Genomic DNA, 27,025 nt, shown 5'->3' with positions numbered 1-27,025 from the left:
ACAGCACAGCCCTTGAAGGTTCTGGAGCATAGCCAGGCCAACTCTTAACAACAACAAAAACGAATTTAGAGATCTTTTATTCCAGTAATCTTATTTTAAAGGTAAAAAGGAGGCCTAAGGTCATAGGCATAATTGGTAGAATTGACTTTTGTTCTGGTGTTTCTCTCTGTAGTCATTCTTCACTTTCTGATGCAATTTTAGCACATCTTAAATACTAAAATGTTCTGGAACAAACTTAGAGAAATTATGAAGCTGATTTAGGAAAATAGCACAGGAATCTTTGATTTACAGGGAATTTGGGGATATAATTTAGCTATGTTGAAGCTATGCAGCCAAAATGTAGACGGTCATTATTATTATACCATAAATTTTGTGAGGTCAGGAACTTTGTAATTTTAAAAATATTCACTCCTCTGTGCTTTGTTGAATAAACGGATGAAACGTATAGACACACATGAACTACTGATGAGTGGCTGTGTGTGATGTGTAGCTATGTTTATTATTTATAAGATTCTTATTGTATTTGTTGAAGGCCAAGTTGAGGAGGGCATTGCTTAAGGGAAATGAAAAGGGGTTTAATCACAGTCCCCACTGTTCAGGGGCTTGCAATCTAGTAGGTTAGGGGACAGACACACCATGGTAGGTGAAGGAGACCTTTGGAGCAGTGTGATGAAGTTGCTATGGGAACTGGGAGGAAACATTTTCTAGGACTGGGGAAACACTGAGCGTGCTGGAAAAACTTTGTGCTCCTGATGAGGGAACCTGGGTTCTAGAGCTGTTTCTATTACTGATTTGTCCTGTGTCTTCGCGCACCCAATTTAGGCTTGTAAATTAAACTCCCAGATTTCCGTTTTCCATTTGCAGCTCTAGGGGTTGAATGAAACATTAGGTTTCCTCGGACAAATGACCTCCGCTAATTTCCTATTTCGTTATTTTCTTATCCTTACACCCCACCGTTCCGTGGGTCCCTCCTCTCCAGGAGGACAGACGAGGAAATAAGCGCGGCCTCTTTAAAGGAGCTCTCAAAGAAAGGCACCCGGGGGTATCCCGGGCTGTGGAGCAGGCGCGGGGCGCCGCGGACCCAGGCTTCCCACGCAGCCGGGGACGCCGTTGCGACACGGCTCTTGCAGCCAATCAGGACGTAGCCTTCCGGGACGCATTACTAGGGCGACGGCCGGACGCCTCCGCGCTTCTGGATGAATTAACGGCGGGTTCCGCTCGGAGGTTGTGACCCTTACGGAGTCCCAGCTTGCCCACGCACCCCACTCGGCGTCGCGTGGCGTGCCCTGCTTGTCACAGGTGGGCGGCTGGAACTGTCAGGTGGGGTTACGGCGCAAGGAAAATGGCGGCGGCCGGGGGATCTTAGAGGTGCAGGAGCGGGAGCTGTAGCCCGGGCTTTTCCTCCTGAGACGTGGGCCTCCCCCGGGCCGCGACCTCGGGTAACGGCCCCTGGCTTGGGAGTTGGGGTCCGGTGCAGGTGGCGGTGGCGTCGCTGGCTCAGGTGGGAGGAGGCGCAGGGAAATGAATCCTGGAGGCTGGCGGAGGCGTCGGGTGCGGAGGGGCCGCGCGAGCAGCGAGGGCTAGGTAGCAGCGGGGCGAAGAGTGTCCCGTCGCTGTTTACGCTAGGAGCGTCAAAACCTTCCTACTGCAACCACAGCGGGTCTGGGAGCTGCGCCCTCCCGGAACGCAACCTGAGCTCAGCCACTGTCGAATCCCATCCACTAAAACGTCTCAAGTGGCCACCACGTGCAGGGCTTCGACGAGAGCTGTGGAGAGCAGGGGCTGGGGCTGCCTTCCCTGTGAGTCCTGCAGGCGCCAAAGGCCTGCCTGTAGGTGCCAGAGTGGCAGTGCCGCGTAAAGAAAGGTAGGCCCTAGCCAGGGCGGATGCCAAACCTGATTTTTAAGGTGTATTTTAGCTTCTAATTGCCCATTTGAAGAAAAGAAGTTGAAAGATAAGGCACTTAGACGTGGTGGTGGAGATGATTTGCTTGCTTGTACTTCTCTGGTTCAGATGACTTCCCTGGAAACATTGCATCTGCCTTTAAAGTTCATTAACTGTGTTTCTTGTGTACCTGGCAGTAGATGAGATTAGGGATTGAGAGTCACTTTAAGCCCAAGAAAAGTATTGAACAAATGTGTTGAAGGCATTACCAAGGTGAAATATTTAATCATATCGTTAACTTTTTTGTTCAAAGAAACATCATGTCGTGAAATATAACTACTTGGGTTAGTTTTCAAAAAACTGATGATGAAAGCCCTTTTTGTGAAACATGTTTTTTGAGATTAGTAAAAATAAATCTTACCACTTTTTTGTTTAGGATTCTGTTGCACATTGGACTTAGATATGCTTGATATGACAGATAAGCATAGTATTAAGTGACTTGTTTTTGGTAGTAGACTTGATTTTGTGGAGTAGTACTTTGTTCTGTAACTGAGAAAAATGTAATAGTGCTTGTAAGTTTCAGTCAATAGCTGCCATCTCTGGAGGGCCAACTATGTGTCAGTTTCTGTGAAAGCTAGGCTTCTACTTTTTAGTTTGAACACGTGGTCCTCTGCATTTGCCCCCATGAGGTCTTTAGGCTGGCTGTTGCTGACAACGAGGAGGAAGCAATGGGGAAAACCCAAAAGATTCTTCCTTCCAAACTGGATCCGTGGAGATTTGGTCAGTTTGGCCTGGGGTTAAGATTATGTGTGGATTCTAGTCCAAACTCTGCCACTTAAAAATGTCTTAGGGTGGCCGGGCCGGTGGCTCACGCCTGTAATCCCAGCACTTTGGGAGGCCGAGGCGGGTGGATCAGGAGGTCAGGAGATCGAGACCATCCTGGCTAACACGGTGAAACCCTGTCTCTACTAAAAATACAAAAAAAAAAAAAAAAAAAAAAATTAACTGGGCGTGGTGGTGGGTGCCTGTAGTCCCAGCTACTCGGGAGGCTGAGGCAGGAGAATGGCATGAACCCGGGAGGCAGAGCTCGCAGTGAGCCGAGACCGTGCCTCTGTACTCCAGCCTGGGCGACAGATGGAGACTCCGTCTCAAAAAAAAAAAAAAAAAGGGTAATCATACAACTTTACTATTGGTGTCTTATCTCTAAAGTTAGTATTTCGTGTTCAAACAATCTCAAACTGTTGGGAGGAAAAGAAAAGACAGTGTGTGTAAAAGGGCTTAAAAAAAGTTAAAAAACACAGTGAAAATATTTGAAATTTATTCCTCTGCATTCATGTACTATGCCAGGCTCTGAATCGGGGACTTACATGTGCCAACTCAGTCGTCTAGCATCACTGCGAGGTGGATACATTTATTATCTTTATTTTGCAGATGAGGAAACTGAAGCACGTTGACGTTTAAGTAATTTGTCCATGTCACACAATTAGCATTGTGTTTCCAGCCTGTGTTCTTACTGTCTTACTACCACTATGCATACTATCTTCCTGCGACATACAGATGTGTTACGTATTAAGGGGAAACATTAATATATGCACAAATTTTTCATTTTTTATGTATATATATATTTTTTCAAAGGCTCCAGCGATGTCCTAGAATGAACACATATTTCAAGCCAGTAGTTTTGTTTGTGATCTTTTAGTTGTGTAAATAATCATGTTTTATTACATTGGCATCCAGTTGTGTGGTAACAATTACATTTACCTTGGTTAAGTGGTATATTCATCTTACTTTTGTTGCCCATTAGTTAAAAATTTGTTTTGAAACAGAGGTATGATTGATTTCTTTTTTTTTTTTTTTTAAGAGGGAGTTTTGCTCTTGTTGCCCAGGCTGGAGTGCAATGGCACCATCTCAGCTCACCATAACCTCTGCCTCCCGGGTTCAAGTGATCCTCCTACCTCAGCCTCTCGAGTAGCTGGGATTGCAGACATGTGCCACTACGCCTGGCTAATTTTGTATTGTTAGTAGAGACGGGGTTTTTCCATGTTGGTCAGGCTGGTCTTGAACTCCCGACCTCAGGTGATCCGCCTGCCTTGGCCTCCCAAAGTGTTGGGATTACAGATGTGAGCCACCGTGCCTGGCCAGTTATGACTAATTTCTATCAGGAAGCACAAATCAGTAATTGAGATTTTTGTTTTTATTACATTTTTTTAAAAGAATAATTTGCTGGGGGACTTTTAAAAGAAAACTGATTTTAGTTAAGCTTGTTGTTTTGATATACTTGTGCTAATTTTTCCAGTCTTTATTTATTGAAAAAATAGGATGAGTAAAAGTGGCTAGGACATTTATTCTTTCATTGAACCTTTATGGAATAGCCCCACCAAGTCTTTAGGATGTAAACATTAACTCCTGACCCTACCCTTGAGGAATTCAGGGAGAAGTCCCAGGTCCAGAAGTTTGTAGACAGTTGAGACAAATAAATAAATGATTAACTAATAAAGTGTGATAAGAACTCAAATATAGTTGTGGGTGCAGAGAGCTGTGAGAGCACATAAAAGGGAACAGTTACTTCTTCTGGGGTGGGTCTGGCCAGAAGAGGAAGGGAGCTAACTGGAGGATAAAGGCATAGGGAGAAGCAGAGCAAAGCCAGGACAAGTGAGAGCTCATGGTGTCCAGGGGTCAGACCAGAGTATTGTAGGTGTTGCTGGGAGGGAAGCCAGGAAAGGTTAGAGCCAGGTTGTGAACTCTTAGCTAAGAGAGTGACTTTATCCTGCAGACAGTGGGAACTGTAGAAGGAGCTCGTTAGATGCATAACCTCAACTTTATGTTTTTGAAAGGTGACTTTGGTGACAGGGTGAAAGACAGACTGTAAAGAGGAGACCAGTTAAGGACAGTTTGCATAGTCCAGACAAGAGATGGTGAGGGAAGGAACCAGGCATTGGCTGTGGCAGAGCAGAGTCCACATTCCACACACATTTTGAAAGCATGTTGTGAGAGTGATTGGATGTGAAGATAACAGGGTTGTGGAAGGGAATACGTGCTTGCCGTAAGAGTAAGGTTTATTTCTTTGGAACTATATGGTTGGAAATTGGAGGTCTTCTTAACTAATTTAGGAAAAAGGATAGAGCAGGAAGTTATTTGTTTAAAAGGTGTAGAAAGAATCATCTTAAGGTATGTTTGGGGGAAAAATGCTAGGATAATGGGTATTAGAATTTTTTTTCTTTTTACATTAGGTTTTGAATATATTTGTACAGAAATCATTGTAATATGGAAGTAATCACTGATGATTTCTCTAGTTTTAAAGCTGATCTCCACTTGAACTTGTGTAACACTAAAGTTGTCCAGCACCTAACAACATAACATGAATGCAGTGCAAATCGACTACAAGGTAGGGGGTGCAACTCTTGCAAAAGAGGCAGGATTTCATGAAGTCAAAGCTAGGGGGAGAACTGCTGAAACCATAAGTGCAAATAAAGAACTAGTGCCTAGAATAGGCAGAGATTCTTAAAAAGGACTCAGAAAGCACTGATCATGAAAATGATTGATAAATTTGTCTTCAGAGTTCATTAAACTTGGGAACTACTCTTCATCTAAAGACACCACTAAGAAAATGAAGAGCAAAATATGGACTGGAAGAAGAAATTTGCAATTTATATATCTGACCAAGGACTCATGCTCTGTGTGTGTGTGTATGTGTAGCATAAAAAAATTAATGAGAAAAATCATTTTAAAAATGTGTAGGCGTCTTGAACAGGCACTTTCTATTAGAGGGTCTCAGAATGGCCAGTATGCATATAAAAAGGTACTTAACATTATTTGTCAGTGGGAAATATAAATTAAAACAATAATGAGATACTGCTATACACCTTCCAGAATAACTAAAATTAAAAAGATGGACAGTTCCAGTGTTGGCAAGAGTGTAGACCAGCTGGATCTCTTACATATTGTTGGTGGGGGTGTCAAATGGTACAGTCACTTTGGAAGACTGTGGCTTTGTCTACTCCTACCCATGATCAAATGCTTACATTTGTTCCTAGGTATACTCAAGAGAAACTAATGCTTGTGCCTACTAAAAAAACATGTTAAAGAATGTTTATAATGCCTTTATTCATAATCAAAAATTGGATATAACTCAGTTGTACATCAGCAGTAGAATGGATGAGTAAATTGTGATATATTTATAAGATGAAACACTGCAGCACCAATTGTACATCAGCAGTAGAATGGATGAGTAAATTGTGATACAGTTATAAGATGAAACACTGCAAAACCAATAAAAGACAATGAATTATGGATATATGTATCAACATGGATGTATCTTACAGACATAAGTCAGACAGAAGATTGTACACTGCATGATTCCATTTAAATGAAGTTCAGAAATAAGTACAGTACTTCTCTGGTGACAGAAGTCAGAATAGTGATTACTCTGGGTTGGTGGTGGTGGTGGTAATGACTGAGAAAGGGCATGAGGGAACCTTCTTGCAACATTTTATACATTGAGATGTGTGGTGGTTACATGGGTATATGTATATGTAAAAATTCAGAATGTATAAAAATATGAAGATTTGTGCTCTTTATGTACATACTTTAATAATAAAAAAGAGGCTCTAGTGAGAGTATGGCAATGCAAGAACACTTTAAATGAGAAAAAACAGCAGGGATAATTATGAAAGAGGTACTTTAAAAGAATTTAAAAGGGGTGTGAGAGGCTCCAGGAGACAAATGAAGAAAAGTATAATTTTTTTTTTGGCTAAAATGACTTTTATATAATTGTTTTGCAAAAGGCAAATGTGAAATTAAGGCTGTCACATCATGCTGTTTTACAATTTGGTCACAAAATTGTGCCCCAAGCACTCCATCTATTCATTAGTTTTTTGTCCTAAGAATTAATGCATAATTGCAAAGTGTAATCTAAATTTTGATCAATATAATACATGATATTTTATGAACATAATAGATTTTTTTGTTTTATTTTTTGGGAAAATTCTAAGCAGATCTCTTTTTCTTCATTACAAAATATGGTCCTTGTTAAAGAGAAATGGCCGTGTGGTCCTCTCCCCATGAGACACTAATTGCTATTGGATAATGAGGACTGCTGTAATTCCTCTGGCTGCAAGGTTTTTAATGCAGTGAGCTAAGAAAAACCTTCAGTGTGTTCCCTGTGGCTGTGAGGTAATGTCCCAAGAAAGTCTTATGAGGTTTATTCACACCTTTACCTTGTCCTCTCCTTGTGGCAGTAGGGCCATAGGGATCCTACTGTAAAAACTCAGGAGGCAAATGGAAGAGACATATGAGGGGTTGCCATCAGTGAAAGCTGACAGTAGAGGATTAACCGCCTTTCACAGGTGGTTACAGAACCGTCTGCAGCCTTTCACAGCTGAGATTCCTGAAGACTTCAGTTGTTCACTTCCTCAGAGAAAGTGGATTACTGTTCTAGGGACAAAGATAAAGGAAAGAGTTATGGTACCCTTAGTTTTTAATCTCAAATAGGAGATCACATCTGTTTTATGTAAGTGTATATAGTTAATTCCCTTGGGGGAACTCATGGAGGAGGGGGATAGCATGTGGTGAGCTGGTATCTAGTGGTGGTGTCACAAAGAAGGGAAATGCTAGATGAAGATAAGAATAAATGATGAAGAAAGAGGAATGAGTGGTGGTGGCAGTTTTTCCAGCTCTTCCAGCTCCATGTGACTGGGAGCATGGACTGAGGGGATTGTTTTTAACTCTTAACAGGGACTCTTGCCCCACTGGAATGTTTAGGTATCTTGGGAAAGGCAGCCTTGGCTGTGGCTCTGACCATTTCTGCTTTCATAATATAAATACTGTCTTAGAATTATTTTTTTCTTTTTGTGTAGCCTTTAAATAAAAATTTACCTGTGTAGAGTTAGGGAGGAAAATGATTGAAAGTTGGGGTAGCTTAAACACCAAAATATTTCTTGACTAAACTTGATCATTTTTGGACACACACCATGGACTTGGTAATGGGGACAGAGTTTTAAATAAGACACGATTTATGTCTTTGAGCTTTACTGTGTAGAGAAGGAGATAAACACAAATCAATGCCTTCAGTACAGAGGTCACTGAGATTTCATCACCTCTAGGTTTTCTATGATGAAAAGTAAACATGGTAGCCATGAAACTGTTATGAAGACCATAGGTAGTAATAGCGACCCTCTCTTTTAATAATGTGTGAGTGCCAGGTGTATACTGAGTTCTGTTCTAAATGCTTTAAGTTTTTAACTCCTTTAACCCTCTCAGCTTCCACTGTGAAGTAAATACAAGTACTGTTATTATCTTCATTTTGCTTATGAGGAAACAGAAGCCCCAAGAAGGTACGGGGCATGGATTTGAACCTATGCAGTCTTGTTTCAGAGTCTGTGCTCTTAATTGCTATGCTATAATGCCTATTTTAATGTACTGTAAATTTAAAATATACTGTACTTGTGTGGCTTTAAGTGTAAGGGATTATTTCAGTGAGTGTGCCTTGTATTACAAGTTATGTCCAAAGTTTCTGAATATCCATGCTGAATGTAACTTACTGTAGCTACTTAGGGTGAGTCTGTCTATAATGTGGGAGATTTAAATGAGACATCCTTTTTGCCTTTTCCCCTTTCATGTGTTATAATGATTGTTTTGATAGTCTTGCATGTTCCATTGTATCATTTCGAAATTCAGTAAAATATATTACCAGGTTTATTGTTTGTGTTATAATCATACACATAATGAAATTTTATGATGTAGTGCTCAACCTGAAGAGTTTACTGGGTTAACATACTTCTTAATGAGAGTGACTGCAGATTTAAAGTTAGGTTTTTTCATTTTTTATTTTTGTAGAGACGGAGTCTTACTCTGTTGCCCAGACTGGATTGCAGTAGCCTGATCACAGCTCACTGTAACCTTGAATGCATGGACTCAAGTGATCCTCCCAGCTCAGCTTCCCAGAGTAGCTGGGACTACAGGCATGTGCCACCGCACCTGGCCAATTTTTCTATTTTTTTTTTTTTTTTAGGGATGAAGTCTCTCTGTGTTGCTTGGGCTGGTCCCGAACTCCTGAGCTCAACTGATTCTCCCTCTTCGGCCTTCCAAAGGGCTGGGATTACAGGCGTGAGCCACTGCACCTGGCCCTAGGTTGTTTATATTTTTAACGTGGTGGTTCATTAAGACCAATTGATTAAATTAAAGCAAGAATTATGTTTGCTTTGTTCACTAAGAATGGGAAGGCGGTGGAGAAGCAGGATGGAAATAATCTAGAGGACTCCAAGGAGTGCCAGAGTGACCTTATTTTGTTGAATTTCTTTATGGTAGTAATGAAACCTATACAATTTAGCTTCTCTTTCCTTCAGAGAAGAAATATACTAGAAGTCAGAGTTAATAAAGATTGAGTCTTCAATTTTGCTAGGCTACTTGATAAACAGTTCTTGTCTATTGAGTAGGCTAATCTTCAGGGAACTGAGTATACATTGGATATAATTGGATCCAGTGGATATAATTTCCAAAGCTGTATTTATTTCTCTTTTTATCTATACTTTATTAAAAAATTAGGAGTGTTATATTATCATTTTGAATGAGGAACTCTGAAATTGTATCTGATTTTCTCTTTTGCATTTGTACTTAAGGCTAGTCAAATATGTATGCCTTTTGCATACATATTTATTTGGAGATGGGGAGGTATTTATACCAGTTTCCTGTGGCTGCCATAACAAATTACTGCAAACACGGTGGCTTAAAACGTCAGGCATTTATTTCTCAACGTTCTGGAGGCCAGAATTCTGAAATCAGTATCAGTCAGCCAAGATCACAGTGTCAGAGGGTCATGCCACTTCTGGAAGATCTGGGGGAGAATCTGCTCCTTGCCTCTTCTAGCTTCTGGTGGCTGATGGCATTCCTTGGTTTATGGTTATATTATTAATCTCTCCTTCTATGGTCACATTATGGCCTTCTCCACTTCTGTCTGCAGTTAGATCTCCCTTTTAGGTTGAGTGTGGTGGCTCACGCCTGTAATCTGGGAGCCCGAAACCATCCTCTGGGAGGATTGCTTGAGCCCAGAAGTTGAAACCAGCCTGGGCAACACAGGGAGGCCCTGACTCTATAAACAAAAATTAAAAAGGTAGCCAGATGTGGTGGCATGCACCTATAGTCCTAGCTACTTGGGAGGCTGCAGCAGGAGGATCACTTGAGCCTACAGTGAGCCGTGATCATGCCACTGAACTCCAGCCTGGGTGACAGAGTGAGACCCTGCCTAAAAAAAAAAAAAAAAAAAAAATTGGAAGTGCTCCCTAAGCTTCTGTTTTCTGGAAGATATTGTGTAGAATTGATCTTATAAACGTTGGTAGAATTCTTTAATGAAATGATCTGGGCCAGATTTCTTTTTCGAAGGCTTCATTCAGTTTCTTTAACAGTTATTAGGGCTATTCAGATAATCCATTTAATTTTGGGTGAGTTGTGGTAGTTTGTGCTTTTGAGGAACTGATCCATTGACACACAAAGCGGGCGTCCTCATTACTGCTGGGCAGTTGTAGGAGTGTGAGCCCCTCTTTAGGACTCTACTAATACCACTGGGAGGGGATGGCCTTCTTACCCCTGGGCTGCGGTGAAACTGACTCTAGGCCTCCTCTGATAGATACCACGCCAGTAGGGATCAGGAGGGATGTCTCATTACTGCCAGGTGAGAGGAGAAACCCAGGCTCTCCAGGTGGTCTCCACAGATACTCCCTGGCAGGGGAAGGTGGTTTTATTACCACCTGGCAGGGAAGGAAGTCTAGAATTCTCCAGTATCTCCCCTGTAGGGATAAGGGGTAGACACACCTGAACAACATTACTGCCTCATAAGGGTGGAAACTTAGGCTCCCCACATGGCTTTTGCTTTTGTGGGTGGGGGTGGGCCAGTTTTTTTCTGTGGTATTGTCTGGAGGGCATGTTGTTGTTCAGTTCTTTGGCTTAGGAGAGCAGGGGTTTGTGTTTTGTTTTTTGTTTGTTTTTGTTTTTAAGCTCGTTGTCTGTGGTATATGTTGAGGCGAAAAGAAAACCCAGGGAACTCACCACCATGTTTTCCATGGGTCCCAAGGTGCCTATCTGGTTTGCCTTATCTGTAGCTTCAGAGTCCAGAGTCTTCCCGTATTTGTTTTACATATAGTGGCTAGGATTTTTAGTTGTACTTAGCTAGAGCAGTAGGAAAAACTACATCTATTTGATCTTGCTGGAAGCGAAAGTTGGACAGGGATTACTTTTTTATGGAGGAAAACTTAGGGTAGAAATTGAGATGCATGAATTGGCTAGTAAGACACTGAAGGAGCTAGTTTTATGTTGTCATATACCAGGCCAGATTTATTTAGGTAAAAACAACACTCTTATTTAACAATATACAAAGTCCCCCCCCCACCTTTTTTTTTTTTTTTTTTTTTTTTTTTTTTTTTAATAGTGAGTAAGTCAAGGCCTCTGCGATTTTGGAGGAAAGAGAAATGCAAAGCCAGCAAGTATTTGTTAAATAAGGATTAGAAACGGCTAGGAGAGAGTGAGTGAGATTGATAGTGTGGTGGAGATAGCTGGGGAGAGGTAGAGGGTGGCATAAGAACGGGAACGAGAATAAGAGTAAGTATAAAAGTAAAGAATAGGACTTCATCAGGGTGAAAGTATTGGAGTGTACTTTGTCACTGAAGATCTTCTGTCTACTTAAAGTGAGACTTAAGGGTGGCAGTTTGAGGTAAAACCAGGCGCCACTGAATACCAAGAGCCTGAGAAACTGCTTGGGTGATTTGGCTAGTAAAGGCCAGTCCGTTATTGGACTGTATAGAGGTAGGAAGGCCAAACCAAGGAATTATGTCTGATAGAAGGGAATAAATGACCGCGGTGGCCTTCTCAGACCCTATGGGAAAGGCCTCTACCCATCCTGTGAAAGTGTCTACCTAGACCAAGAGGTATTTTAGTTTCCTGACTCGAGGCATGTGAGTAAAGTCAGTTTGCCAGTCCTGGGCAGGGGCAAATCCCCGAGCTTGATGTGTAAGGAAGGGAGGGGGCCTGAACAATCCCTGAGGAGTAGTAGAATAGCAGATGGAACAACTGAGAAGTGATTTCCTTGAGGATAGATTTCCACGATGGAAAGGAAATGAGAGGTTCTAAGAGGCGGGCTAGCAGCTTGTAACCTACACGGAAGAGGCTATGAAATGATGACAGAATAGAATGGGCCTTTGAGGCTGGAAGAAGATATTTTCCTTGGTCCAAGAACCATTTGTCTTGTGTGGGAAGAGATTGATAGGTGGAAGTTTCAGTGGGGGAGTGGGTGGGAGTGACCAGATGAGAAGGAGAAAAACTGCTATGAAGGACAGAAGTTGGAACACAAGCTGCAATTTAGCTACCTTATCAGCATAAGCATTGTCCTGAGGGAAGGGATCTGATGCCTTTTGATGGCCCTTGCAGTGAATGACTCCAGCTTCTTTTGGAAGTAAAGCAGCCTTGAGAAGAATTTTTATTAAAGAGGCATTAATGATGGAGGACCCTTGTGTAGTGAGGAAACCTTTCAGCTCATGAAACAGCATGGTGGTGCAGGATATGGGGTCAGTATAAATATTGATGCGTAGTCCCTTTACAAGATTAAGGGCCCGAATTAAGGCAATGAGTTTGGCTTGCTGAGAGGTAGTGGATGGGGCCAGAGCAGTAGCCTCAATGTAGCCTGCCTTTGCTGATGTGTGGCGATTAGGCCTGGTGCAACTGCCATCAATTAACCAAGTGTGATCAGGGTGAGGAACAGGAAAGAAGGAAATATGGGGAAATGGGGTGAATGTCAGGTGTATCAGGGAGATACAGTCATGGGGGTCAGGTGTGGTATCAGGAATAATGTGGGAGGCCGGATTGAAGTCTGGGCCAGGAACAATAGTAATTGTGGGAGACTCAACAAAGAGTGAGTGTACCTGAAAGAGCTGGGGAGGGCAGAAAGTATATGTGTCAGGTGTGAGGAAGAAAAGAGATTTTGGAAGTTATGAGAACCGTAGAGGGTGAGTTGAGCATAATTTGTGATTTTGAGGGCCTCTAAAAGTATTAGGGTGGCTGCACGGAGGCATGATGGCTAGGCTAAAACAGTAAGGTCAAGTTGTTTGGATAAAAATGCTACAGGGCGCAGTCCCAGCTCTTGTGTAAGAATTCCGACCACACAGCCCTGCACTTTGGCTGTGTGTAATGAAAAAGGGTTGGGATGAGTTAGGGAGAGCTAGTGTTGGGGCAGCTTCTAGGGCTGTTTTTAAGGAACGGAAAGGAGTGGTGAAAGGATTTAGGGTCTGTGGGGTCAGCTAGGTTTGCTTTTGTGAGTTTATGTAATGGTTCAGTCAGGATGGTAAAACTAGGTATCCAAAGGCGGAAGTACCTAACCACGCCTAGGAAGGAAAGGAGTTGTTGTTTGTAGAAGGGATTGGGGTTTGGGAGATTAGCCAGACACGATCAGCAGGGAGAGCCCGTGTGTTTTCATGAGAATTATGCCGAGATAGGTAACAGATGAGGAAGAAATTTGGGCTTGACTGAAGTAATGGGGGCTTTCTGTGAAGCCTTGCGGCAGTACAGCCCAGGTAATTTGCTGAGCCTGATGGGTGTCAGGGTCAGTCCGAGTGAAAGCGAAAAGAGGCTGGGATGAAGGGTGCAAAGGAATAGTAAAGAAAGCATGTTTGAAATTCAGAACAGAATAATGGGTTGTGGAAGGAGGTATTGAGGATAGGAGAGTATATGGGTTTGGCACCACGGGGTGGATAGGCCAAACAATTTTGTTGATAAGGCACAGATCCTGAACTAACCTGTAAGACTTGTCCGGTTTTTGGACAGGTAAAATGGGGGAATCGTAAGAGAGTTTATAGGTTTTAAAAGGCCATGCTGTAACAGGTGAGTGATAACAGACTTTAATCGTTTTAAAGCGTGCGGACGGGATACTGGCGTTGAGTGGGGTAAGGGTGATTAGGTTTTAATGAGATGGTAAGTGGTGCATCATTTGTTGCCAAGGAGGGAGTAGAGGTATCCTATACTTGTGGATTAAGGTGGGGAGATACAAGGAGAGGATGCGAAGGAGGCTTTGAACTGGGGGAAAAGGCGGCAATGAGGTGTGGCTATAGCCCAGGAATAGTCAGCGAAGCAGATAATTTAGTTAAAATGTCTCGACCTAATAAGGAAGCTGGGCAGGTGGGGATAACTAAAAAGGATTGCTTAAAAGTATTGTGTAAGTTGGCACCAGAGTTGGGAAGTTTTAAGAGGTTTAGAAGCCTGGCCTTCAATACCCATAACAGTTATGGAGGCAAGGGAAACACGCCCTTGAAAAGAAGGTAATGTGGAGTGGGTAGCCTGCATATTGATTAAGAACAGGACTGACTTATCCTCTACCGTAAGAGTTACCTGATGGTCCAGGGGGCTTTCTGAGGTGATCGGGTAGCGTCAGTCTTCAGCTGCTAAGCCAAGGAGATCTGGGAAAGAATCGGCCAAGGAACGTTGGGTTTGGGCTCCAGGGGCTTTAGGAGCAGCGCTGATGTGAGTCAGACAGTCCGACCTCCAGTGGGGGCCCACATAGATAGGGCACAGCTTAGAAGGAATCCTGGGCTGCTGGCATTCTGAGGCCCAGTGGCCAGGCTTTTGGCATTTGAAGCAAGATCCATGAGGATGTTTTGAAGGAGCCCCTGGGAGCCTTGGCTTGGATGTTCTGAAGTTCTTGTATGCTGGAGACATGGTTGTGGGTTGTCTTACTGCAGAGGCAAGTAGCTGTAACTCAGAAATGCGTTGCTGTCTGGCTGCCTCCTCTCTACTATTGTACACCTTGAAGGCGAGGTTGATTAATTCCTGTTGTGGGGTTTGAGGGCCAGATTCCAATTTTTGGAGCTTTTTCTAATGTCAGGAGCTCACTGGGTGATAAAATGCATATTAAGAATAGGGCGGCCTTCTGGTCCCCCTGGGTCTAGGGTGGTAGAGCATCTAAGGGTTGCTGCTAAGCGAACCATGAACTGGGCTGGGTTTTCGTCTTTACCTTGGGTAGTTTCTTTAAGTTTGTCATAATTAACAGCTTTGTAAGATGCCTTGTTAAGCCCTTCAACTAGGCAGGAAACCATGTAATCTCGCCTAGCTATACGTGGGGAATCTGCTTGTAGTTCCACTGGGGATCTTCTCAGGGAACTGCTCTAATGCGTTCCTGGAGGTCTGGCTCGTGAAGCTGGTGGTTATCAGCGTGAAATTGGGCTAGAGAAAAAACTCTTTCCTGTTTATCTGGGGAGAGGGTAGAAGTTAGGATGACATTTAGGTCACTCCAGGTTAAATCGTAGGACAGAGTTAGATATTGGAATTCCTGTATATATTTAGTGGGGTCGGATGAGAAAGAGCCTAAACACTGGCTGATTTGGGAAAGGTCGGATAAAGAAAAAGGAGCATTAACCTTGACTATGCCTTTAGCTCCAGTCACCTCTTTAAGAGGAAATTGTTGGACAGGTTGGGGAGGGCTAGTCGTGGAACGAAACTGTAAGCCAGACTGGGTGTGAGGAGGGAAGGTGATAGAAGGATTATAGGGTCGGGGAGCAGAGGCTGAGGAAGAATTGGGACCTGGCTTGGCCTGGTGAGGAGCACCCTGGGGAGGCGGGGAGAGGTCAGATGAGTCCATAGAAAAGGATTCAAAGGACTCAGAGTTTGGGGTGGAGACTGAAGGAACAGACAGGAGAGAAAGAAGAAAGATTTGGATGAGTCTCATTGGGAGCAGAGACTAGGGAGGGACCAATGTGTAAAAGAATGCCTGGACGTCAGGCACTTCAGACCATTTGCCCATTTTTCGACAAAAATTATCTAGATCTTGTAGGATAGACAAATTGAAAGTGCCATTCTCTGGCCACTTGGAACTACTGTCAAGTTTGTATTGGGGCCAAGCGGTATTTGCAGAAGAAAATAAGACACTTAGATTTTAGGTTAGGCGAGAGTTGAAGAGGTTTTAAGTTCTTGAGAACACAGGCTAAGGGAGAAGAAGGAGGAATGGAGGGTGGAAGGTTGCCCATAGTGAAGGAGGCAAGTTTAAAGAGAAGTGTAGAGACACGGAGAAGGGGGTGGGGAGCAGCCCTGGGCTGCAACATGGGTGAGCAGCCAAAGCAGGCGTCCCCGCAATTGACTTGCCACCAAGGGAACGTGGGTGAATGACCAAGGCAGGCGTCCCCGTGGAGATCAGACACTAATGGAACGTGGGTGAATAATCAGAGAGGCGTCCCCGCAATGATTAAACACCAAGGGACGACTGCCTTCCCGAATCCATGACCGGCGCTGGAGTTTTGGGTCCACGGATAAAATGTGTTTCCTTTGTCTCTACCAGAAAATGAAAGGAATTGAAATTAAGAGAAGGGAGAGATTGAAGGGTGGCACCGAGATTGAAGGGTGGCACCAAGATTGAAAGGAGAAAGAGGTTGAGGGATATTGAGAGAGATTGGAGAAGACAGTAAAAAGAGGCCACTTACCTGATTTAAAATTGGTGAGATGTTCCTTGGGCTGGTTGGTCTGAGGACCCAAGGTCGTAGGTAGATCTCTTTATGGAGTGAGGATGAGGACAGCAGACTGGTCCCCTGAAGGAGTCCCGCTGACCTGGGTCTTTGGCACCAAATGTCTCACGCGTCCGTGTGAGGAGACCACCAAACAGGCTTTGTGTGAGCAACATGGCTGTTTATTTCACCTGGGTGCAGGCGGGCTAAGTCTGACAAAGGAGTCATCCAAGGGTGGTGGATTATCATTAGTTCTTACAGGTTTTGGGATAGGCGGTGGAGTTGAGAGCAATGTTTTGGGGAGAATTATAAAGAATCTTCTTAAGGGTGGGGGAGATTACAAAGTACATTGATCAGTTAGGGTGGGGCAGAAACAAATCACAATGATGGAATGTCATCAGTTAAGGCTATTTTCACTTCTATGGATCTTCAGTTGCTTCAGGCCATCTGGATGTATACACGCAGGTCACAGGGGATATGATGGCTTAGCTTGGGCTCAGAGGCCTGACAGTTGGGGTGGGATCTAGGCTGTGATTTTGCCCTTGCTGTTCAATTCTGGCTCAGGGAGAAGCGGAAGCTCCAAGGACCTGGCCAGTGTTAACATTTCAGCTGCCCTCTCTCTCTGAATCTTTACAGAGGTGGCATGCATATTGGGCTCTCACCTCAGTCTTTTGGCATTCTCTTCCTAAGCACTATGACCCAGCTTCCTGAGTTGCCCTGTGCGTTAATCCATTCAGTACTCAGATGTTTCAGGTCCCTGGGCCCATAACCTGTTTACTCCATGAACCATCTGATTACCCCAGTGCACTGTTCCCAAACTCTGCTTTCTCTTTTTTCTCCCATTTGTCATGTTCACAGGCTGAAATACAGAGTGGGTACTCTCTTCTGGGAAGCTGGCAACAAATGGATGATGTGATATGTGCATTCCAGGGGAAAGTAAATTGTGATACTTCTGAACCCATGGTCAGTTAACGAGACAGTTTCTAGCTACTGAACGTACTTTAAAAAGCAGGACTCTAAAAGCTTTGGGTAAGTCCTTGTAATGATTTAGATGCTTGAGGTTTTTGTCTTGCTTCATGTATCTGAACACAACGCTTTTTGAATTCTCATAGTTGTTCCTGTTTATGTTGTATTGTTGACATGTTCTATGCTTGTTCTATAACCTTTTCATTGAAAAATAAGTATTTCTGTTGGAGGGAGATAAATGTCCTTTTTTAGAAAATAAAGTAATACATTTCTGTGAAAGAACAAACTCAGCATTTCTGTTTGGCATTTGGTTGTGTGATTCTTTTTGGATCTTTATTTTAAATATTAGGTACCATTTTGTTTAGAGTCAAAAATACTAAATCTTTAGACGTTATCCCTTACACTCTCTGCTGCATGCAGTAACTTGCTTTTGTTTGACATAGCAGCTTAAGTGACACCATTAGCTGGTGGTATCCTCCTTTGTGAGGGTTTGGGGAGTCTGCTGGGGTGGGGGGCGTTCTGTCTATGTGGATAACTCTGACAACTGATTCTGACCATATCCTCTCTCATCTCTAGGCTCATGATCTCCATCTGCCCAGTGTTCATCTGCAATCTCTGGCTGTCACCTCAGTCTCAATTTGATTAAAACTAAATTCATTCTCAATCCCATATTCGGTTTCCTGCCAGGATATGTCTGTCTCTGTCTATTTAATTGTCCAGGCTTGAACTTTTGTAGATAATTTCGACACCCTCCCCCTCAGCCTTTTTCTATTGCTGCTGCTTTTGTAATGCTTTTGATGTTTTTTCTCCTGATCTTTATGCTTTGCATTACTTCAGTAGTCTACTAGTCAGTTTCTGAAATTATAGTCTCTATTTCTTGTGTATGTGATATGATGAAGAATCTATTATATCTGGCCTTTGTCTTTGGTTCCTGACAATGAGCTTCAAAAAATCTTGGAATTTCCTTATAGATGTATCTTTTGTTATTCATAACAAGAGTCTCTTTTGACCACACCTGAGTTTATCCTGATAAGGTGACTGTGGGTGGGCCCTTAGATAGTTCAGGAAAGGAGCTGTCCACATCAGAGAGACCTTGGTTTCTGGGGAGGGGACAGTGACTGGATAGCAAAGCCCAGTCATCTGGCTAGTGATTTAATCACTCATGCCTGGGTCATCAAGCCCCACATAAAAACCCTGGAATAGCAGTGAACGTACTGGTTTGCTAGGAGGATGACACCTGGATTTCTTCAGGAGAGAGCAGGGAAGCTTTGCGTCCCGCTGCCCTCTTTCCTAGACCTTGCCCATGTTCTGTGCACCTCTTCCATTGGGCTGTTCCTGAGTTGTAGCCTTTGTAATGAAACTGTGATTGTTTAAGTATAGTGCTTTCAGTGATTTCTGTGAGAATTGTTGAAACTGAAGGGAAGTTTTGGGAATCTCTCAATTCGTAGCCAAGTTGGACATTAGTGTGGATAGCCTGGGGGGGACATCTGAAGTGAGGGCAGTCTTGTTGGAAACCTTGCTCTTTAACTTGTGGGATCTGATAGTAACTCCAGGTAGTATCAGAATTGAATTGAATTGTAGAACACCTAGTTGGTGTCAGAGAATTGGTCTCAGAGTGCAGTGTGCTTACCCTTTGACAGGCATTGTGGCATGTGTGCTGTGTGCATTATTTCATGTAATGCCCACCATGGTTGGGTAAGACCTAGGATTTTAAAAATTTGTTTCTAGTTCTTGGTGTTTTTGTTGTTGTTGTTTTGTTTGTTTTTTGAAACGGAGTCTCATTATGTTGCCCCCACTTGTCTTGAACTCCTAGGCTCAAGCAGTCCTTCTGCCTCAGCCTCCTGAGTGGCTGAGACTACAGGTGTGTGCCACCAGGTGTGGCCCAGGTCTGGTTTTATCATCTTTGTTTTACTGGTAAGGAAAGGAAAGCCGTAACTTTCCCAGTGTCACAGAGCAAGGAAGTGTTGGCAAAGTCAGTGCTTTCTGACTTTAAAGCCCTTTACTTAACCCTTTATGTTAGGCCAACTATCTTCCTTGCTGTAGACATTATTACCCTCCTCTCATCTGGCTGCGGTGAACCACTTTTTCTAAATTGAACTTTTATCGCATCATTTTTGAACTCAGAACTTTACTCTCCATTACTGTAGGATAAAACCCATGATTTTCAGGCAGCCATTCAAGGCCCACTGGAGTACCATAGGCTCAAATTAATGCTGTCCCAGTCTTTATATACAACAAAAGGAAACAAACACCTATTGTGTTTCTTGGATGGGCCACTCAGTTTTTATCTCCAGCAAGTTGCACTGGAGATGAAACTGTGTCTTCTAGTTACTTGTAAAGTATAATTGGAAAGTTAGAGTATATGAAAAGAATGTCTGTGTAAAAATAACGCATGCTGACCAAGTCAGTAGTATAGGCGATAAGATGCTTCTGGAGTTCAAAAGAGGCACAGCTTCACTAAACAGGTGTATCTTGAGCTTAGCATTGAAGAGATGGTAGGATTTTGAGAATTGTGACTGAGGGTAGGCCGCTTCTGCTCAGGAAGACCATGAGTGAACTGGAAAGACAGTGCTGATGACAGTGAATACTTAAGTTTACCTGGGGGAAACTTCTGACACCAGGGTCTATTCCTTGTCCCCAGACAAGTTGAAAGTTGCAGCATAGTGTTTTAACTGACAGAGCTTGTGCTAATCTTTGTCTTTTGAAGCTAGAGTTGTTTAGAATGAACCAGAATCTATTTCAGGGCTAGCCTATGTGATGAGGTTGGATGATTATGTTAGTTAATACTAATTTTAAGAATTACCTTTCTGTTACCTGAGTTGATCAAAGGAAATTTTAAACTATAAAAGTTCAAAAATATTTTTGGTAGTGGAACATGAGAATAAACATATTCAAGGTAACCAGTCTGAATGAGGGATCATTCTTCAGCATAGATAAGATTTGGTAAATAGATAGTTTTAAAAAGTCTTCTTTGTACATGAACTCACATCATTATACCCAATCTCTTGGTATTTTTTAGGGTTAGAATCTCTCCTGACCATAGTGCTAGCTACTTGGGAGGCTGAGGCAGGAGGATTGCTTTAGTTGCTCAATAGTTCAACACCAGTTTGGGCAACATAGCAAGATCCTCTCTCTTAATAAAGAAAGTTAACTCGAATGCTATATAAGTAATATTTATACATTTTGGAAAATAAAAAAATGTATAAAGAACAGATCAGAATTACATTACTCAGAGATAGTTGATAACTTTATTTTATAGTGCTACTTTTATTTATGCTATTACCTATAAAATTTTGTAGCCTACTTTTCTCACTTTATATTATTAGGATTTTTCTATGTCATAAGATTTTTCGAAAACATGGTTTCTATTAATATATAAACATATTATTGTACATAGATTTCTTTTTGTTTTCTCCTTTAATTAAAAACAGAGTCATTTATTATTTTGTAAGTTGCTTTCTTCATTTCACATGTCATGTCTGCCTTTCTGAATGACTGCTTATGTTAATGTCTAGTCAGCCCTCTGTATCCACAGGTTTTACATTCGTAGATTCAACCAACCATGGATCAAAAATATTTGAAAAAGAATTGTCTCAACTGAACATGTACAGACTTTTTTCTTGTCATTGTTCTCTAAACAATATAACTATTTATATAGAAGTTATATTGTATTAGATATTATGAGTAATTTAGAGAAAAGTATGTTGGAGGATATGAGCAGGCTATATGCAAATATATCATTTTATATGAGGAACTTGTGCATTTGTTGATTTTGATGTCCTCAAGAGGCCCTGGAACAGATCCCCCATGGATGTTGAGACGATTGTGCTTCACTTTTTAAAAACTGGTTGCATAATATTCCAGTTATATGGCTATGCCATAATTTAACCATTTCTCTGTTGATGGACATTTATACTATTTCTAATTTTCACATACAAATAGTGCCTCCATGAGCATTTTTATCTTATATTTTCTTACTTTTATGAGTACTTTTGTAGGATAGAAGTTTAGAATGAAAATATTGGGTAAAAATGTACATGCATTTTATAATTTGCCAGCCATGCTGAATTTGTCTTTTAAAAGGGCTCTATCAGTTGATTCTCTTAGCAATTTATGTTTGAGGCCTTATTTTCCTATACCCTCGCTTTGCTGGATACTTTCATTGTCAAATATGAAAAAGTAATTGGAAACATGGTATCGTGTTACATTAGTCTGATTTCTTTGCCTATTTTTAGTGTTCCTTTTTGTATGTGACTCTTGATTCTTGGCTCATTTTCCTATTGTAATTCTATAATGTTTTCATATTTACATGTAACTCTTAATTCATCTGGAATTTATTTTGATTTTATGGAATGAAACTGCTTGATTCTGGAGGAGATTCAAGGGCTAGTGGGTCTTGAAATTGTGTGTCTGGAAAAATTTAGAGGATAAAAATAAATTTTGCTGCCTTTGGAAAGTAGTTTGTCTCAAATTTATTTAAAAACTTAGTTTATTATTACCCAACTCTATAAAGTATGTTGGAGCAATAAGAAAATCTTACCAACAAAAAGACCCCTTCTTACCAATATAGAAGAGAAAGAACGCTTTGTTTTTATTTGCATGTCAGATACATGCAGATAGGTAGTTTGAGACTACAAAATTTGAGCAGAATTTAACTCAAACAGTAAAACAGACAAAACTTCTCTTGTATTCTTGGAACAAATGGATATACCCTGTGATAGTTTCCTGTGCACCTGATGAAATTCCCGAGTTAATTTCAGTGGTGTTTGTTTGCAACGTCTAGGGTCAGAAGGCCTATGACTTTGGCATTGTGAATCTGGAAACTAAGATAGGATCTAATTCCTGACAAAAAAGCTTGGCCTATTAGGGTTTTTTTGTTTTTGTTCTTTTTAAATTTTTATTTACTTTTTGTTTTGTTTTTTACATAGAGATGGGGTTTTGCCATGCTTCCCAGGCTGGTTTCGAACTCCTGAGCTCAAGCAGTCAGCTCACTTTGGTCTCCCAAAGAGCTGGAATTACAGGCATGAGCCACCACACCTGGCCAGGCCTGTTAGGTTTTTAAAGAGACTGTCTGTGGTAGGCTGAAAATGGTTCTCTAAAATACTCAAGTCCTAATCCTGGAACCTGTGAAATGTTACCTTGTATGTTAGAAAATGGTTTTTGTAATTAAATTGAGGATGTTGATGTCTAGGGCACTTATCCTGGATTATCTGAGTGGTCCCTAAAAGCAATCCTGTGTATCTTTATCAAAGTGAGGCAGAGGGAGATTATATATACACAGAGGAGGTGGAGGCACTGTGACCAGGAGGCAGAGATTTGAGTGTTAGGGCCACAAGTCAAGGCATTCCCACAGCCATCAACAGCTGGAATAAACAAGGAACAGACTCTCCCGTGGGGCCTTTGGAGGGAGTGTGACCTTGCTTTTGTTCTTAATGATACTGCTTTCAGACTTTTTTGGCCTCTACTTTTTTGGTCTTTTTTTTTTTGAGAGGAGTGCTCTGTCGCCCAAGAGAATAACTGGGTTCTGTTTTGCCCCAGCCTCCCGAGTAGCTGGGACTACAGGCGCCCGCCACTGCGCCCGGCTCAGTGATTTAGTAGAGACGGGGTTTCACAGCAGCTCCTGATAGTGATCCGCCCGCCTCGGCCTCCCAAAGTGCTGGGATTACTGAACCACCGCGCCCGGCTAAAGACAAACCAAGGGCTGTCTCCCTTTTACTGAACACCCTAAAGACAAAAGGGCTATTTCCCTTTTATTAAACAAAGATTCATTATATGTACTATGTTAATTATTGTGAATGACTTAATTCTTATCTCCTCTTTGCTGATCACCGTTATTTACTGGTTTTCAGTGTTGAGTAACAGGCTAAACAGTCTACCAAAACGACGTTAAAATGAAAAGTTAACCTCAATAGTAAAGTTCATAGGGAAATATTTTGACTTTTTTTAAGCCTGGAAAATGAGTAATTTAGAATCATTTATATTATTTTCAGATTTGCTTTTGAATCGAGGACAATAGTCTGTTTATTTCTCTTATTAGTGAAGAAAGAACAACAGAAAGAATTTCAAGTCCATTACATTTTGTTAAAACTTTCCCCCTGCTGTACAAATTTTATTTTTTTCAACCAAGTGGTAGATTATATAACTAATGTTACAATTAATTTTTTTCTATTTTTTAATGACATACAACTTCTTATATTTTTGATAAAGTAACTCAAGAGTTGTCTAGATAAGTTGTATTTTTTTCAGTTTATTGACAAACTTATTTTTCTTGCCTGAATAAAAATGATTAATTTCCTAATTCTGCTTTTACCTGTTTTTGCTGACAAACTTATTTTTCTTGCCTGATTACAAATGATTAATTTACTAATTCTGCTTTTACCTATTTGATAATTCTTTATTTTATTAGAATTTTTAGGACTTTGTAAATTTTTTCATAAAGAACCAAGCTCATTTTAAAGTTCTGCTGTCTTTTTATGTTTCTTTTCCCTTTTTTTTTTTTTTTTTTTTTTTTTGAGACAGGGTCTCACTGCCACCTAGGCTGGTCTCGAGCTCCTGGACTCGTGATCCTCCCACCTTGGCTTCCCAAAGTGCTGGGATTATAAGCGTAAGTCAATGTGCCTGACCCTTTCTGTGTGTTGTTATCCAATCAATCATTTTTACTGTCATCCATATTTCTATTTTTGTTTTTTAATCATACCTTTTATTTTAAAATTTTGACTGCTTGATTTTAAAATTTGGATTGCTTAGTTTATGTTCTGTTTATTTAAATATTATTTTAGAAAGTATTTCAGTACAGCTTTGTATGAATCCTGTAACTTATGATATGTAATGTCTTTATATTTTTTCTAAATATTCTCTTGCACTGGTTCTAAACTTTGGTGAATATCAGTCTCAGCTGGCAGGCTTATTAAAAATGCAGATATTCCAACTCTACTTAACACTCTGGGTATAGGGCCTGAGCTTCTGCATTTTTAACAAGCTCCTCACTCCTTGGTAATCTGAATGCACATCAGCATTTGGGAACTACAAGTCTTGTATATTTTTAATTTTTTTCATTAATTCAGCAATTATATAGGAAGGCTTAAGAATTTCTAATCATTAGGGTTGTTTGTTTTGAATTATTAATTCTTAGTTTTATTGTGTCGTAATCAGAAGCTTGCCCTGCAAAATTAATTGAAATTTCCGTTATGGTCATTTGTAAATGACCTCTACTGTGGATAGTTGGAAGAAAAAATAGCCATTTGATATATATCTGTTTTTTTTTTTTAAATTGAGGTGAAATTTACAAGAAATTAAGCATTTTAAAGTGGACAAATCAGTGGCATTTAGTACATTCATGTGTTGTGCCACCACCACTGCTATCTAGTTTCAAAACATTTTTATCACCCCAAAGGAAACTATGTACCATTAAGCAGTTGCTCCCTTCTCCCCAGCCTCTGGCAACCACCAGTCTGCTTTCAGTTTATATGGATTTGCCTATTCTGAATATTTCATATAAATAAAATTATGCAATATGTGACCTTTTGTGTCTTCTTCACTTAGCATAATGTTTTCAAGGTTTATTTAACTCTTTGAGAAACTGCTATTTTATATTCCCACCAGCAATATATAAGGATTGCAAATTTTCCATATCCTTACCAATGCTTGTTATTTTCCATTTTTAAAATTGTGCCCATGCTAGTGGGTATGTAGTGATATCTCATTGTGGTTTTGATTTGCATTTCCCTAATGATGTATGACGTTGAGTAGCTTTTCATATGCTTGTCAACCGTTTGTATGTTTTCTTTGGAGAAATGTCTATTCAAGTCCGTTGCTCGTTTAAAAAAGTTACTTGTCTTTTTGTTGTTGAGTTGTAAGAGTTCTTTATATATACTGGATACCAGACCCTTGACTTGTGAATTTTTCTTCCATTCTGTGGGTTGTCTTTTAATTTTCTTGATGGTGGTCTTTCATGTGCAAAAGTTTTTAATCTGGATGCAGTCCAATTGATTTTTTTTTTTCTTTTGTTGCTCATGTTTCTGATGTCACATGTTAGAATCCCTTGCCAAATCCAAGGTTGTGAAGATTTACCATTGTTTTCTTATAAGAATTTCATAGTTTTATCTTTTGTGTTTAGGTTGTTGATAGATTTTGAGTGAGTTTGAGGACACCTTCATTCTTTTACATGTGGCTAGCCAGTAGTATCATTTGTTACAGATACTATTCTCTCTCTATTGAATGGTCTTTGCACCCATCTTGAAAATCAGTTGGCCATAGATGTATGGTCAAAATTCTGGACTCTCAATTAATTGGTCTACAGGTCTTGGCCTCAGTCTCCCAAGTAGCTGGGACTACAGGCCCGCCACCACACCCGCCTGGGACTACAGGCATGTGCCACTGTGCCCAGCTAATTTTTTGTATTTTTAGTAGAGAGCCAGGATGGTCTCAATCTCCTGACCTCGTGATCCACCTGCCTTGGCCTCCCAAAGTGCTGGGATTACATGCGTGAGCCACCACACCCGGCCCTAATTTTTGTATTTTTTAATAGAGACGGGGTTTCGCTATGTTGGCCAAGCTAGTCTCAAACTTCTGACCTCAAGTGATCCACCCACCTCAGCCTCCCAAAGTGCTGGGATTACAGGCATGAGCCACCATGCCCAGCAAGAATCTGCATGTGATTGGTTGGGTCAGGAATGAAATCACACGAGTGTCAAAATGGTCTTGTGTGCCGAGTCAGTTTCTGGGTGGGGGTTACAGGGCCAGTGGAGCCAATTTCATGTTATGAGTAACCCAGGTGGCATCAGTTGGTCCACCAGAATACTAGGTCTGAAAAATACCTCAAGAATCAGCCTTGGGTTTTACAATAATGAGGTAATCTATTGGGGTAATCGGGGAAGTTACAAGTCTTATGACCACTGGCTAGTGACTCTTGTCTAGTAAATAATTACAAAAAAGACAACCAAAATAGTGTCTTGTTATTATTTAACTATGCCTAAGTCTTAGCAGAATTCAGGCCCCTACCATAATTTGGACCTTGTGTCCTTTTGTTAGTTTTTACAAAGATGGTTTTGGTCTCTAAACAAGGAGGGGATTAGTTTTGGGAAAGGACTATTATACTTCCTTTAAGGTTAAAATATAAACTAAATTCCTCCCATAGTTAGCTTGGCCTATGTGCAGGAATGAGCAAAGACAGTTAGCTAATGAGGTTAGAAGCAAGATGGAGTCAGCTGTGTTAGTGTTTTCTCACTGTTATAATTTTGCAAAGGTAGTTTCAGTACCACACTGTTTCGATTACTGTAGCCTTGTAGTAAGTTTTGAAATTGGGAAGCATGAGTCCTCCAACTTTGTTCTTTTTCAGTATTGTTTTGGCTACTTGGAACCACTTGCAATTCCATTCATATTTGATGATTGGCTTTTCTATTTCTGCAAAAGTTATTGGAATTTTGATAGAGATTGAATTGCAACTGTAGATTGCTTTGAGTAGTATTGCCATAACAGTATTGTCTTTTATTTATTTATTCTTTTTTTTTTTTTTGAGACAGAGTTTTGCTCTGTCGCCCAGGCTGGAGTGCAGTGGTGCGATCTTGGCTCACTGCAACCTCCACCTCCCGGGTTCAAGCAGTTCTCTGTCTCAGCCTCCTGAGTAGCTGGAATTACAGGCACCCACCACCACGCCCGGCTACTTTTTTGTATTTTTAGTAGAGACGGGGTTTCACCATCTTGGCCAGGCTGA

At 41.2% G+C, this 27,025-nt stretch overlaps 1 protein-coding gene across 9 annotated transcripts in view; it reads left to right on the top strand.

Annotated features, from left to right (window-relative positions):
• The first annotated feature begins 1,151 nt into the window (after positions 1–1,151).
• Positions 1,152–27,025, top strand: part of LCLAT1 (lysocardiolipin acyltransferase 1) — a 216,832-nt gene continuing 190,958 nt past the window's right edge. For 4 of the 9 annotated variants that reach the window (XM_050754718.1, XM_050754715.1, XM_050754714.1 and 1 more), the window contains exons 1-3: positions 1,152–1,299; positions 17,206–17,376; positions 23,833–23,917. The gene's annotated coding sequence lies outside the window, so the exon portion shown is untranslated. The remainder of the gene's footprint in view (positions 1,300–17,205; positions 17,377–23,832; positions 23,918–27,025) is intronic. The other 5 variants (XM_050754712.1, XM_050754717.1, XM_050754710.1 and 2 more) reach the window with 2 other exon arrangements.

The sequence above is a fragment of the Macaca thibetana genome, chromosome 13 (genome assembly GCF_024542745.1).
Source record: "Macaca thibetana thibetana isolate TM-01 chromosome 13, ASM2454274v1, whole genome shotgun sequence".
Classification (NCBI taxonomy): Eukaryota; Metazoa; Chordata; class Mammalia; order Primates; family Cercopithecidae; genus Macaca; species Macaca thibetana.
Note: the sequence above shows the minus strand (reverse complement) of the source record. Positions and strands in the feature narration are given on the sequence as shown.